The sequence below is a fragment of the Cryptomeria japonica genome, chromosome 7 (assembly GCF_030272615.1).
Source record: "Cryptomeria japonica chromosome 7, Sugi_1.0, whole genome shotgun sequence".
In the NCBI taxonomy this organism is placed as follows: Eukaryota; Viridiplantae; Streptophyta; class Pinopsida; order Cupressales; family Cupressaceae; genus Cryptomeria; species Cryptomeria japonica.
This window is the reverse complement of record NC_081411.1, coordinates 157,512,607-157,525,731: the sequence shown is the minus strand read 5'-3', so window position 1 is coordinate 157,525,731 and position 13,125 is coordinate 157,512,607.

The window sequence follows — 13,125 nt, the reverse complement described above, 5'->3', positions numbered from 1 at the left end:
ACAACAAATGGCACATTGTGATTGACAAGGAGCAGGACATAAGGGAGAAAATTTTTGCTCAATATTTTCCACATGTCCCTAATTCAGAATTGTTTGAACTCATCGATAAGAACAAAGGCATTTTCTTCATGTGAAGAAGAAGACTTCTACTACTCGAAGGCAAATTTTCTGAAGTGGAAAAAGACACCCATTTGAAGGTGAAAATTGTTGTCGACATGCAAAAAGTACAAGAAGCTAATCGGTTGGCTGAACAAGAGCCTGATCTATCGACAACCAAACCCGATGTAGTCTTTGATAGTATGGGTGAAAGAATAGCAGAACAAAATGACCCCATTGATGTTGATGCACTAGAAATAGAAGATATCACTCCAGATAAGGAGAAAGCTAAAAAAGAAAGATTAGAGAAAGAAAAGAAAGAGAAAGCAGAAAATGAGAAACTTGAAAAGGAGAAAGCAGAAACAAGAGGCAGAACAAGCGGAGAAAGCACGACAGGAAAAGAAGAAAATGGAAGAAGAGGAAAAGAAGAAAAAGGAGGAAGAGGAGAAGAAGAGAAAGGAAGAAGACGAGAAAAAGAAAAAGGAAGAAGAAGAAAAGAGGAAAGAAATATAGAAGAAGAAGGAAGAGGAGAAATAGAGAGAAGAAGAGAGAAAGAAACAAGAGGAGAAGGTTGTCAAGCTAGACCAATAAAGAGATGGAGAGGAGGAGAAAAGTCAAGCAAAGGTCAAAGCCAAAGAAGGAGAACAGATTGCTAAGGCAACTGGAGATCAATCCAAGTAGGTTGATTCCACCAGTTCCACTGATTTGACTCTTTCCTATCTGACCCAATCGACTGATGAAACTGAGCTACTACGAAGCATTCACTTAGTGCAGGAAAGATTGGAAGAACTAAGGAAAAAGAAAGAACAAGATGTCATTCAGTTTGTCGCTGACAACCTCTCCAATCTAATCCCTGATAATAATCTCCCCAGTATTGATTCCTCATTGGCTAAGCTCAAACTACTCTGCACAGTAGTCGATGACCAAGTGCAATGTTTGGAAGATGTTGCCCAGGCCACTGCAAAGAAAAGCCATGAAAAGGAACTCGTAGTTACCTTAATTTAACACATGAATGACGATCGAGAAAAATTGGTTAAACAGAAAGATGATATAAGGTCAGCTATGGGTGAAGGTTACCTATTCTTGTGTAAAATCTGTCAACCTCACCTATTCTATGAAGATGCTCTGAAGCAAAAGACACTATTACAAACAGAGTTGCAGAAGTACATCGGCAACTTCAAACTACCCTATGATCTGTTCATAGCCTATGGACACTCTGTTCATCATTTTCAGCATCAAATTGCAAAGCTTGACTCAGAAATCTGCAATCGAACTCGAGATTTGTAGAAGCTGCAGTTGCTCCTATTGCCTAAATTACAGGTACTCCAAAAATGCTTTGTGAACCTAGAAGCTATCACTGTGACACAAGAATTGAGCACCATAGACGCAATGGAAGAACTAGCCTTCTAAATGAAGACCGAGAGTGAAATTGCTGCCTCACTTCTTGAGTCTTGGTCCTCAGATATGAAGGACTTTCTGCAAAACTTTAAATCTCTTTTTGAGAAATTTTACTCTTTGTTGTCATAGACACATAATTTGTTTTTATGTTATGCAAATTGGCAATATTCTGTATTTGCTTTGTCATTGTTGGCAAAGAGGGAGTAGTGTATCTATCTTCAAATTTTGACGAGTATTTTTGCACATACTTGTAATTTTTGCAAAGGGACTAGTGTATATGCTTAGGGGGAGGAATTCTTCTTATGACATTTTTTTTGTGTTAAAACACTTAGATGTCAAAAAAATTTCCTAAGTGTTGCCATCAATGCCAAAGGGGGGGATTGTTGGTATTTTGATGATGTTTAGTTGTGATTGTCATTGATGGACACACACTTATTTGATGAGTGTATTATTCTCAACCGGTAGCTATTCTAACTGGTATTGTATGAATAGTCTTTATTAATTGAAGACTATCAGTGTTTTAAAGAAGAAGCTTATCAGTCAAGTGGTATGAATACCTCAAGTGGAATGGAGACCTTGAGTGGAAGTTAATCTTTTGATCAGATCGACTATGATCAAGTTTTCCAGTCTTCACCTCTTAACTGGTGATTGGTATATGTAATTAACCGGTATACATGTAATGTGTGATGTGTTATCATCCATCGATACTTTAGCGGTGTTTCTGTGTCGTGTTACCATATGTGTCTTGATGCACTATACCTAGGAAGTTGTAATCTAATCCTATTGGACCGACATGAAATCAAGTTCCTATTTAAGGACATCATGTCTAGGGTTTTAAAAAGAAGACAAGAAGTTGATATGTGGGAGTTTTTGAGAGGAAATGTGTCTCATGAATGAGATTGAGAGTGCAAAGCATAGAAGACTAAAGTAATGCTTGAATGTATTAACAAGTAGTTATCAGGGATCTAATCAAGCATTATGTGGTACTATCTAGATCATTCACTTGTTGATTACCAATATCGTCGACAAGTCTGAAACCCTTAATCGGGTAGGCCCAGCCAAGCCTATTGTAAATCCTCTAACAAAGTGGTTCACTATTGTGGATCTGAAATCCTTTACCAGGGTAGTTTTTAACAAGATTTATCTCCTAACAGAGATCTGGATTCCTAACAGGATCTATTCTGGTGAAGATCATTGTAAGAGCTTCACCGGTCTGGTTACTATTCTAGAGATAGTTGACTTGTGAGTTTTACTCACCGTGGTTTTTCCCATCTGGGTTTCCACGTCAAAATATCTTGTGTTATAATGATTGTGCTTTTATGGGTGAATGCTTTATTTTCTATCTAGCTTATTTATGTTTTAACCAGTTTACTATTTAAGCTACTACACCGATCTGTTGGAAAATTGTTTAAGAGTTTGGTTAAGTTCTTAGGCATACTAATTCACCCCCCTGCCCCTCTTAGTATTCATCATGAGAAGGGTAGGAAATCCTAGCATCTGGTGGTATTGGTGATCTTGTTGAAGGGAAAAGGAAAGGTTTAGCAAGAGTGAGTGACATTTAGTGGAACCACTCTAAGAAAGTGAGATCGCAAGATGATGCAATAGGAGCATGGATTCCACTGAAGGAGGAAATATATCTAGCAAGTCATTTAAATAATTGGTAGGATCACCAAAGTTAAGATAGAGAATTTGACTGAGGGAGGAAAGGAGACTTAGACATAAAATAATTATTGATAGGGTTATCAGTGATTGTGTAGTGGAGCGTAGATGCTCTGGAGGTGCGAGAGAAGAGATCCACATCGCTGAGATTGGCAAATGAAATTAGGAATGCAAAGTGGGGTATCTTAGAGAAGTTAGGGCTGCGATACCTAGCTTAGATGCCCCATATTTGGGTGCACATAGGCTTACAACACTAATCGAGAGGTGGTGATCAGACTACCACATTTCATGCACTAACTAGAGAGATCATGGTTACTACTAAGAGTATTTATTGGATACTATGATTCCTAATCAAGGGGCCAAGGGTGGTGATGTGCACCATTGGGTAAGCAATGTCCCTAAAAAATTTGCTTGGTTAGTTTCTCTTGCCCCTACATAAGGGGCAACTAGTATTAGCATTAGCACATGTGGTAGTGATGCTTGATCGATATATTTACCTATACATTGATGCCTTAGTGAGTGGGTTCTTGACTCTAGATAGAGGAGAGAGATCACTATCATTGAGCATGGTATAGATCATGGGGGGTGCAGTTGATCATAGGAGACCATATGCATTGGGGATACTAGTACAGGAAATTTTCTATAGAGAGATCCACATGATTTACTACCACCAAGGGAGGAGCACAGGTTTTAAGGCGTAGACGAGGAGTTAGTGGTATATATTGCAAGTTTGGGCAGAATGAGCTATTGATGTATTGTCATTGATGTCAACATGCTTTGGTTGTCATTAGTGACTAGTTGGTATAGTTAAGGTTAAGTTTCTTGTGTATTTGTGTTGAGAGATTTGCTTCGCATTTCTTCTATATTGTTCATCTATTCAGACAATTTGGATATGTTGTTAAGTAGTGTTTGGAGATGCTAGATTCAACATTTGGTGCTTTGGATTATTGTGAAAAGAATGTTGTGTTCACTAGTGTGTGATAGTGTTTGACAATGTTTCTATGTGAAATGGATGCTTCGAATTTCTCCGCATAATGGTTTCTTTTGTTGTGGTTTTGGAGGTAAGCTGGTAATGTCCTTAGCTTCATTCTATTTTGGTGGCATGATTTCTTGGGCTTCAAAGGAATGGTTTCAAAGTTTGATGGTGTTTACTCTAGGTTTGGTTGACCTCAACTGTTTACACTTCACATTGTTTCTCTGATGTTTATGGATCCATGTGTAGCGTGTATAATATTTATTTTGGTCTTAGTTAAGATACGTTGTGGTTCATTTTACATTCTTATCCACTACAAGAATGTTTAGTGCCAACCTAATTTGAATTGTGTTCGGTTAAGATGCTTATGCGACCTTGGGATATTTTGCATATGTAAGGATGATATAAATAAAGGATATTTTTTTGAGAATGAAAAAAAAGCAAGGAAATGTGAGTTGCAGCATATGTCTCTCGATAGATGTTATGAACATGTGTGAAAGAGGATCTATCTCCCTGACTGTTTGAGTTGGCAAAAAGTGTTGAGCAATGTGGAATTTCATATATTAGCTACCAGAACCAATGAGTCAAAGATATCTATAGATCTTATAGATGTAGAGGCGTATTAGTGGTGGATTCTTTCTCTTTTATTATTTTTCATCTAGGCAGTGAGCCCTCTAATAGTGAGCCTTTATTTCTTTCTGTAGACGTATAAAAATGACCATATTCCTAAATAATATTTAATATTCATTTTGTTCTCATTCCTCTATTTTAGTTAAATCTAATTTAATTAAATCACCACATTCTTCTATTTAATTAAATAAATTATTCAATTTATTTATTTAAATTCACTTAAGCCCTTTATATCATTTAATTGAATAAATCATTTCATTTAATTAAACACCTTCTCTCTACTTTTAATTAAATTTACATTTAATTAAATAGTTTACCCCAATTAAATAAATCTAATTTATTTAAATCTCCAACTTGCAAACAAATTAAAATAAATCAATTTATTTTAATTAATCCTTTATCCTCCACCCACTTGTATTCTCCCTCAAATGCAAGTTGCACAACTATTTTAAATAAAAATTATTTATTTAAAATCCTATTTATCCTCCACTCACTTGTATTTTCCTACAAATGCAAGTTGCACGACTATTTTAAATAACAATTATTTATTTAAAATCCTATTTATCCTCACCCACTTGAAACCTCTAATGGTTTCCCTTAAAGTCTTCAAACTTAATGGCTTCCTTCTAGAGTCTTCTTAAGCCTTTAATGGTTTCCCTTAAAGTCTTGAAACTTAAAGTCTTCAAATTTAAAGTCTTCAAACTTAATGGCTTCTTTCTAGAGTCTTCTTAAGCCTTTAATGGTTTCCCTCAAAGTCTTCAAGCATTTAATGCTTTATCTTACTTTTTCTCATGTAAATAAATTAAGATTTATTTAAATCCAAAATTCAGATTCACATTTAAATAAATTAATATTTATTTAAATATTTATCCAAATACAAATTACACCATTTAATTGAAATAAATGATTTTATTTTAATTGAAAATCGCAAAATTCCTCCCACTTGAATTCTCCTACAAAATCCACTTGCATGCCTAAATCCCTTCTAGATTCTTTTAACTCCTTCTAATTAGCCTAATCCTATCCTAATCATTGTCACATCCCTAAGCAAAGGGAAGTCACTTCTCAAACCTTCAAAGTCTTTGAAAACCATTAAAGGCTTTAGGTCTTCAACAAATTAACCTTGAAAGTCTTCCAAACCATTAATGGTTAACTCAACCCTCTTGCATGGTTAGAGACTTATTGACTAACTTAACCCTCATGTAACCCAAGGGTCTCATCAAGCCTTTAATGCTTTGACCATGGTTATTCCTCAATCCCTTGCACAAGAGTTTATCCTTTGGGTAAAATATTTATCCATTGGATAAACCCTAATCTAATCCTAATCCTTACCTCTTAAGGTAATCATCATGTCCCCTAAAGCATTTAATGCTTCCTACCTCTCCTCTCAAATAGTCTTATGTTGACAATTGTCACCATTTCATTGGTGAAAATTGTAAACATGGATTGATAACTTTCAATCCTGACCCTTGATAACTCCTCCAATCTTGACCCTCCATTGCCCTATTTTCACTATAAATAGAGCTCTCCATCCCTCCATTTTATCATCCAAGCTTTTAGTATCTCATTGATGCTCAATTTTAGCTCGCATTTACCCTCTCTTTGCAATAGGAATTAATCTAATATGCATTTTAGATTATTTCTATTATCATTAGCTTAAATCCTTAACTAGTATATCATGTTAGGATAGTATTGCTACTAACCTTGTCATCTTATAATCTAGTTTAATCCATTTTGTAGAAACATGCATAAATAGGATGCATTCATGTTAGAATTAATCTAAAGCATCCCTCATTCTTGCATTAGTCATCCCTAAGTCACTTTGCTTAGTGATCTGAGAGCAAAGACATTGGCTTGAGGGACCTTGTGAGATAGAGAACCATGGAACCAACCTTGGTAAGTTGAGCTATCCTTCATAGCTCCATAACTTGCACCAAGAAGTCCCATGTGTGTGTGTGGACAAGTCTTTTGGAATATTTTCATATATTGAGTTTCATCAACCCACTTTCCCCGCATACATTTCTAGCGCCCACCGTGGGGCCCTACCCCACTAATCAAATCGGTTTTTAAATCTAACCACTTTTGTAGGTATGTAGGAAACATGAATCAGTGCATGGGGAACATCCTTTAGCACATCTGATCAACATTATAGCGCATCCGGCTCACTGTTCAGCATGTGGGACTCATTCCTTAGCATGTATAGACTATCACTTAGCGTATTAACTTTATTAACATTTTCCTGTAGGTCTCGACGCAGGAAAACAATAGAGCAACACATTCAAAAAAATAGTTGAGTGCATCAAGTCTGTCCGATAGCGCATCTAGGTTGTTTTGTAGTGCGTAAAGTCCTATCTGTAGCGCTTCACAAACAGAAGGCAAAAATTAAAATTGTAACCGAGTTTAAAGTTAGACTTGTTGAAGTCCACAAAAACCCATATTTTTCTAATTACTGTGGTGGGTATTTTTACAGGATTCCTAACATATTATTGTAGGGAGGAGCTTAATCTTATTTCTAGAACTATAAATAGTTTAAATTTTTACTAACTTGTTTAAGTTAGTTAGAATTTAAAGTCTTTTTAATTCTTGTTAAATAAAATTGAACTCACCTTATTTGGGCTATAAAAAGAACGACAAAAACAATCTTTTTTTTTGCTTTTCTAGGAGAGAAATTTTCAATTGGGCTCTAAAAATAACAAAACAATTTTTCCATTTTGCAAAGCAAAGGTGTTTAAAAAAGAACTTAACCATCCTTTGGTGCATAAAAGGATCAATTTTAAAAAATTTCAAGGAAAAATAACCACACTATAAATTTTTTTTCACAATTAAAGAGGGAAGATCTTCCCCTTTTGATCGATTTCTTTTGTTGACCAAACATCGAAGTTTTGCTTTGTTGACCAGGTTCTTTTCCTAGATTAGAAAATCATTTCTTTGGAGGGATAAAATAAACACCATGTTTTTGTGGAGCAACATCTCCATATAGATTTTAGAAAATCACTTAATTGAAAGGATAAAAAGAACAACTTGATTGCCTTGTCTCGAAAGTAGAAGGTATATGCTCTCCCTTTAACTGGGTGATCAAAAAGTCAGACTACTCTTACGCTTTCAGTCATTTAAAGCATTTACATCCTTTAGCAGGCCTGCCTTCTCGAGGGGTTGAAAAACTCTTAAAGCCATTTATGGCTAGTGTGAAGGGAATGACCTAAGTGGGAAACGACTTTGGTGCTAAGTGTTCCCACCCACTATAATCAAAAGTGGAAAGTGACAAAAGTCCTTTTCAACAGTTGCACACAGCGATTAGCCTTCCCCCAATATCCTTGAGATACATAAAGCCTTTGTTCTAAAGGTTGGGAAGCCTCTTGAGGGAGTTTATCACTGACGGCCAAATAGGAAGCTTGTTTACAAACCTTAGAAATAGAAACCTTGAGCCGAGTCAGTAACCAAACATTTGTAATTGTAGGTCCCGGAGACATTTGAGAGGGGGGGTGAATCAGTTGTCTAATAAATTCAAACCAAAAACTTATTAACCAACTTAATTCTTAATACCGGTAAATTAGTTAAGTATGTCGGTAGACAGTGTCAACAGTAAATTGCTATACCGGTAAGAATTAATGCATGAAACATAAGCACAAATTCATCCACAACACATGACACCAATATTTGTACGTGGAAACCCTATAAGGGGAAAAACCACGATGGGAAACCTTACCCACAATCAGATGATACTACTACAGATAGTAAGTGTACAAGAGGGGTCTGCACATGTAGAAAGGCCAAAATCCTAGAGCTCATTGCTCAATCACAAATGGGAGTCACACTGACTACAGTTGGATGGTTAAATCCAATAAGAATGTACTGCATAAAATAGCATCTTCATATGCTGGATTCAGTACCGGTGTAATGCTGATATGCTTCTACAAAAACCTAGCTTCACCTTCAAATGATGTCTTCGTGTATACCTCTGCTTAATCTCGCATATACCTTCACACAATTCTTTTTCGCATTCCACACTTGATCTTATAAATAAGATCTTACATTTATACCATACCCTAAGACCAATTTTAGTAGGTCAGCTCTACAAGATATTACAATAAAACATTTTACAAACAATACAATATCTGATGTAATAACTGATTGAACATGTCGGCTTAATACATTTACAACAATAATAAATCATCTCCATAGCGTTCCATGCTGATTTGGAAAAGATAAACCTGCCGATGTAACCCTAGATAACCTGAACGTATTTGTCGGCAAAAGTAAATATGCAAATAAGAATATACCAATGATTATTTCTTCAAAATAAAGTGTCCACATGATGTCTTCGACATTACCAAGTGTCTTCCATGTCATTCCAGGTACTGGTGAACATTATATCCTGCCGGTTAATCATATACCGATAACTGTTGCATAGTTTACTGTTTGCCGGTGAATGTTGCTGGATCTCCAAAGTAGGTGTATTTAGTAGGTGTTGACATCAATGAAAAAACCATACCAAAATACCAACAATCTCCCCCTTTGGCATTGATGGCAACACAAGATGGAAAAACCATCAAAGTGCCAAAACAGAAATGCCAAGTGTAAAACCAACAATCTCCTTAAAGTGACAATCTCTCCCCCTGGGAGCAACATGAGTTATTTTATGTTATCATGTACCAATTTTCACCATAGATATCTCTCCTCAATTAATAATGTGTTTTTCCATATATCTCTCCCCCTTTGACATCAAATGCCAAAGCTACAAAATTTGAAGTCCATACAAAAATACCAACTACTCCCCCTGAGAAGTAGCTTCCTCATCAAATACCAGAATAAAAGATTTGTCCATTTAATTCTGCCAGTTGATGACAATCATCAACTATCTAAGTCTCTACTGGTGGAGGTATGATCTCTTAGATACTCAAAAGTTTCCTTAGGCAAAGGTTTTGAGAAAATATCTACAAGTTGTTCTTTAGTATTCACATAAACGAGTTTTATCTCCTTTTCTTCAACTTTTTCCCTTAGAAAATTTAGTTTGATAGAAACATGTTTTGTTTTAGAATGTAATACTAGATTCTTAGATATATCAATTGCTGCAGTGTTATCACAATATATAGTAATAGGTTCCTTCCATTTTACCTTTATGTCTTTCAACATTTGCTTAAGCCAAAGTACCTGTGTACAGTTTGTTGTTGCTGCAACATATTATGATTCTACTATTGATAAAGATGTACAACTCTGTTTCTTACTTAACCAAGAAACTAATCTCTTTCCAAGAAAGAATGCTCCTCCAATGGTGCTTTTTCTATCATCCACATCTCCTGCCCAATTTGCATCTGTGTATGCATATAGATCAAAATTTTCATCTTTAGGATACCATAATCCAAGATTTGTTGTGCCTTGTAAGTATCGAAAAATCCTTTTTACTACTGATTCATGATTTTCCCTAGGATTACTCTAAAATTTAGAAACTATACATACTGCATTCATAATATCAAGTCTGGTTTGTGTCAAATACAGTAAACCTCCTATCATAGATTTGTATCTAGTTGGATTAACAGGTGTAGATTCATCCCTTTGAGATAATTTGTCATTTGTAGTCATAGGTGTGCTTACCAGTTTAGAGTTCTCCATCCCAAATTTCTTAAGTAGTTCTTTCAAGTACTTAGATTGACTCAAAAATATGCCTTTATCAGTCTGTAAAATCTGCAATCCTAAAAATAATTTTATTTCTCCAATCATAGACATTTCAAATTCATGTTGCATTTCAAGAGAAAATTCTTTGCATAATTCATCTTCTCCTCCAAAGATTATATCATCAACAAATACTTCAATAATCAAGATGTCATCATTAGTTACTTTGTAATATAAATTGCTATCTGTATTTCCTTTAGTAAAACCAATCTTTAAAAGATACTTATCCAATCTTGCATACCAAGCTCTTGGAGCTTGTTTTAATCCATACAGAGCTTTTCTTAATCTGCAAACCATATCATTGTCATCTTTCAAGGAAAATCCATCAGGTTGTTCAATATAGACTTCCTCTTCAAGATCTCCATTCAAGAATGCACATTTGATATCCATTTGATAAACTTTGTAATCCTTATGGGCTGCAAAGGCCAAGAATAATCTAACTGCCTCAATTTTGGCTACCGGTGCAAAGGTTTCATTGTAATCAACTCCTTTCTGAGAATATCCCTTACACACTAGTCTTACTTTATTTCTAACAACCTTACCATCTTCATTGAGTTTGTTTCTAAATACCCATTTGGTTCCAATTACATTTTTATTTTTATGTCGAGGAACTAATGTCCAAGTATTATTTTTCTCAATTTGTCCTAATTCTTCTTTCATAGCTTTAATCCAAAATTTATCTTCACATGCCTCATTGATAGATAATGGTTCAATTTGAGAAATAAGACATACCTCTTCATTTGCCAATCTTCCTCTTGTCATGACTCCTTTAAATTTGCTTCCAATTATCTGATTTTCAGAATGATTCAATCTTACATACCGGGGTGTCTTAGTCTGTTGTTGTTGTTCAATTACTGTGGAATCCTCTGATGATACCTGAGTAACTGGTTCATCATTCTATACCAGTGGATTTATTGTAGGTTCATTTGTCATAATTTCTATTCCCGGTTCAGAGTTTATATACCTTGAAGTTTCTCTAAATTGTTCATCAATCATTACATTTGTGCTCTCAACAATTTTATGTAATCTTTTATTAAAACATCTATATGCTTTACTCTTAGATGAATAACCAAGAAATATTCCTTCATCACTTCTAGGATCAAACTTGCCAATATAATCATCTCTTTTAATATAACATTTACTTCCAAAAACTCTGAAATACTTAAGAGTAGGAGTATTACCAAACCATAGTTCATGAGAGGTCTTACCGGTTTCACCTTTGATGTGAACTTTGTTGAATGTATAGATAGTAGTGCTTACTGCCTCTCTCCAGTACACATGTGGTAGATTTGCTTCTGATAACATACTTCTTGTTGCATCCAAAATAGTTCTATTTTTTCTTTCAACAACTCCATTCTGTTGTGGTGTCCGAGGTGCTGATAACTATCTTTTGATTCCATTTACTTCACAGAATGTATTAAAATCTTTAGATGTGAATTCTCCTCCTTGATCTGATCTTAAACATTTAATTTTCTTACCAGTTTCATTTTCAACCATTGCTTTGAATAGTTTGAACTTCCCAAGTGCTTCTTATTTTTCTCTGAGAAAAGTAACCCAACACATTCTAGAGTAATCATCAATAATTAGCATGAAATATCTATCACCTTGTAAGCTTTTAGTTCTAGCTAGACCACATAAATCAGTGTGTATTAAATCAAGGGCATTATTGGATTTTTCTGGAATAATTTTGAAACTAGCTCTAACTTGTTTTCCAAATTGACATTCCTTGCAAATTGTATTATGAGGTTTCACAATTTTAGGTAGATCTCTAACTGCCTTAGAAGTACTGATTTTTACCATGCAATCAAAATTTACATGACATAGTCTTTTATGCCATAGCCAACTTTCATCTATATGTGCAATTAAGCATGCCTTTTCACTGTTATTCAAATGAAAGATATTACCTCTAGTCTGATTACCGATTGCAATTTCCAAACCAGTTCTATTCATGATTTTGCATTTTCCATTTTTAAATTGTAACTGAAAACCTTTCTCAACTAATTGACCAACACTTAAAAGATTATGTTTAAATACTTCAACATAGTAGACATTGTCAGTGTTATGTTTGTCATCAAGAAATATTGAACCCTTACCTTTGATTGAATAGGCTTTGTCATCTTTGAATCTTACTAAACCACCATTGTATTCCTAAAAGTTCAAGAATTTACCTTTGTCTCCAGTCATGTGATGTGAGCATCCTAAGTCAATAATCCATTCATCCTTTGATTCAACTTTAGCTACTAGGGCTTGTTCTACCGGTTGAGCAATAGGTACCAGTTGATCTTCTGTTATAGCAACAAAGACCCATCCATTGTCTACTGGATCCTCATCAGAATCATCAGTCACACCTTCATCAGCAATGTAACAAGATTTATTTTTGTTTTTCTTAAGTCTGTATCTCTGATATTCAAGATTAGGTTTGTATGTTCTTCTAGCTTCTTCTCTTAGTCTAGCATGTCTATCAGGGCATCTTGAAGCCATATGACCAATCTTATTGAAGTTAAAACATTTAAAGGGTGCTTTACCCTCATACTTACTTCCAATTGGGCCTTTTGGCATTTTTCTTGCAAATAGTGCTTCAAGTTCTCTTGCATAAAAGGCTCTCCAGTTTGATTTGTCAAAGGATGGAGCAGATGATGTTGATGCTTTGAAGGCCAAATCAGTTTTTATAGTAGTAACAGGGCCAAATTCCTCAATTT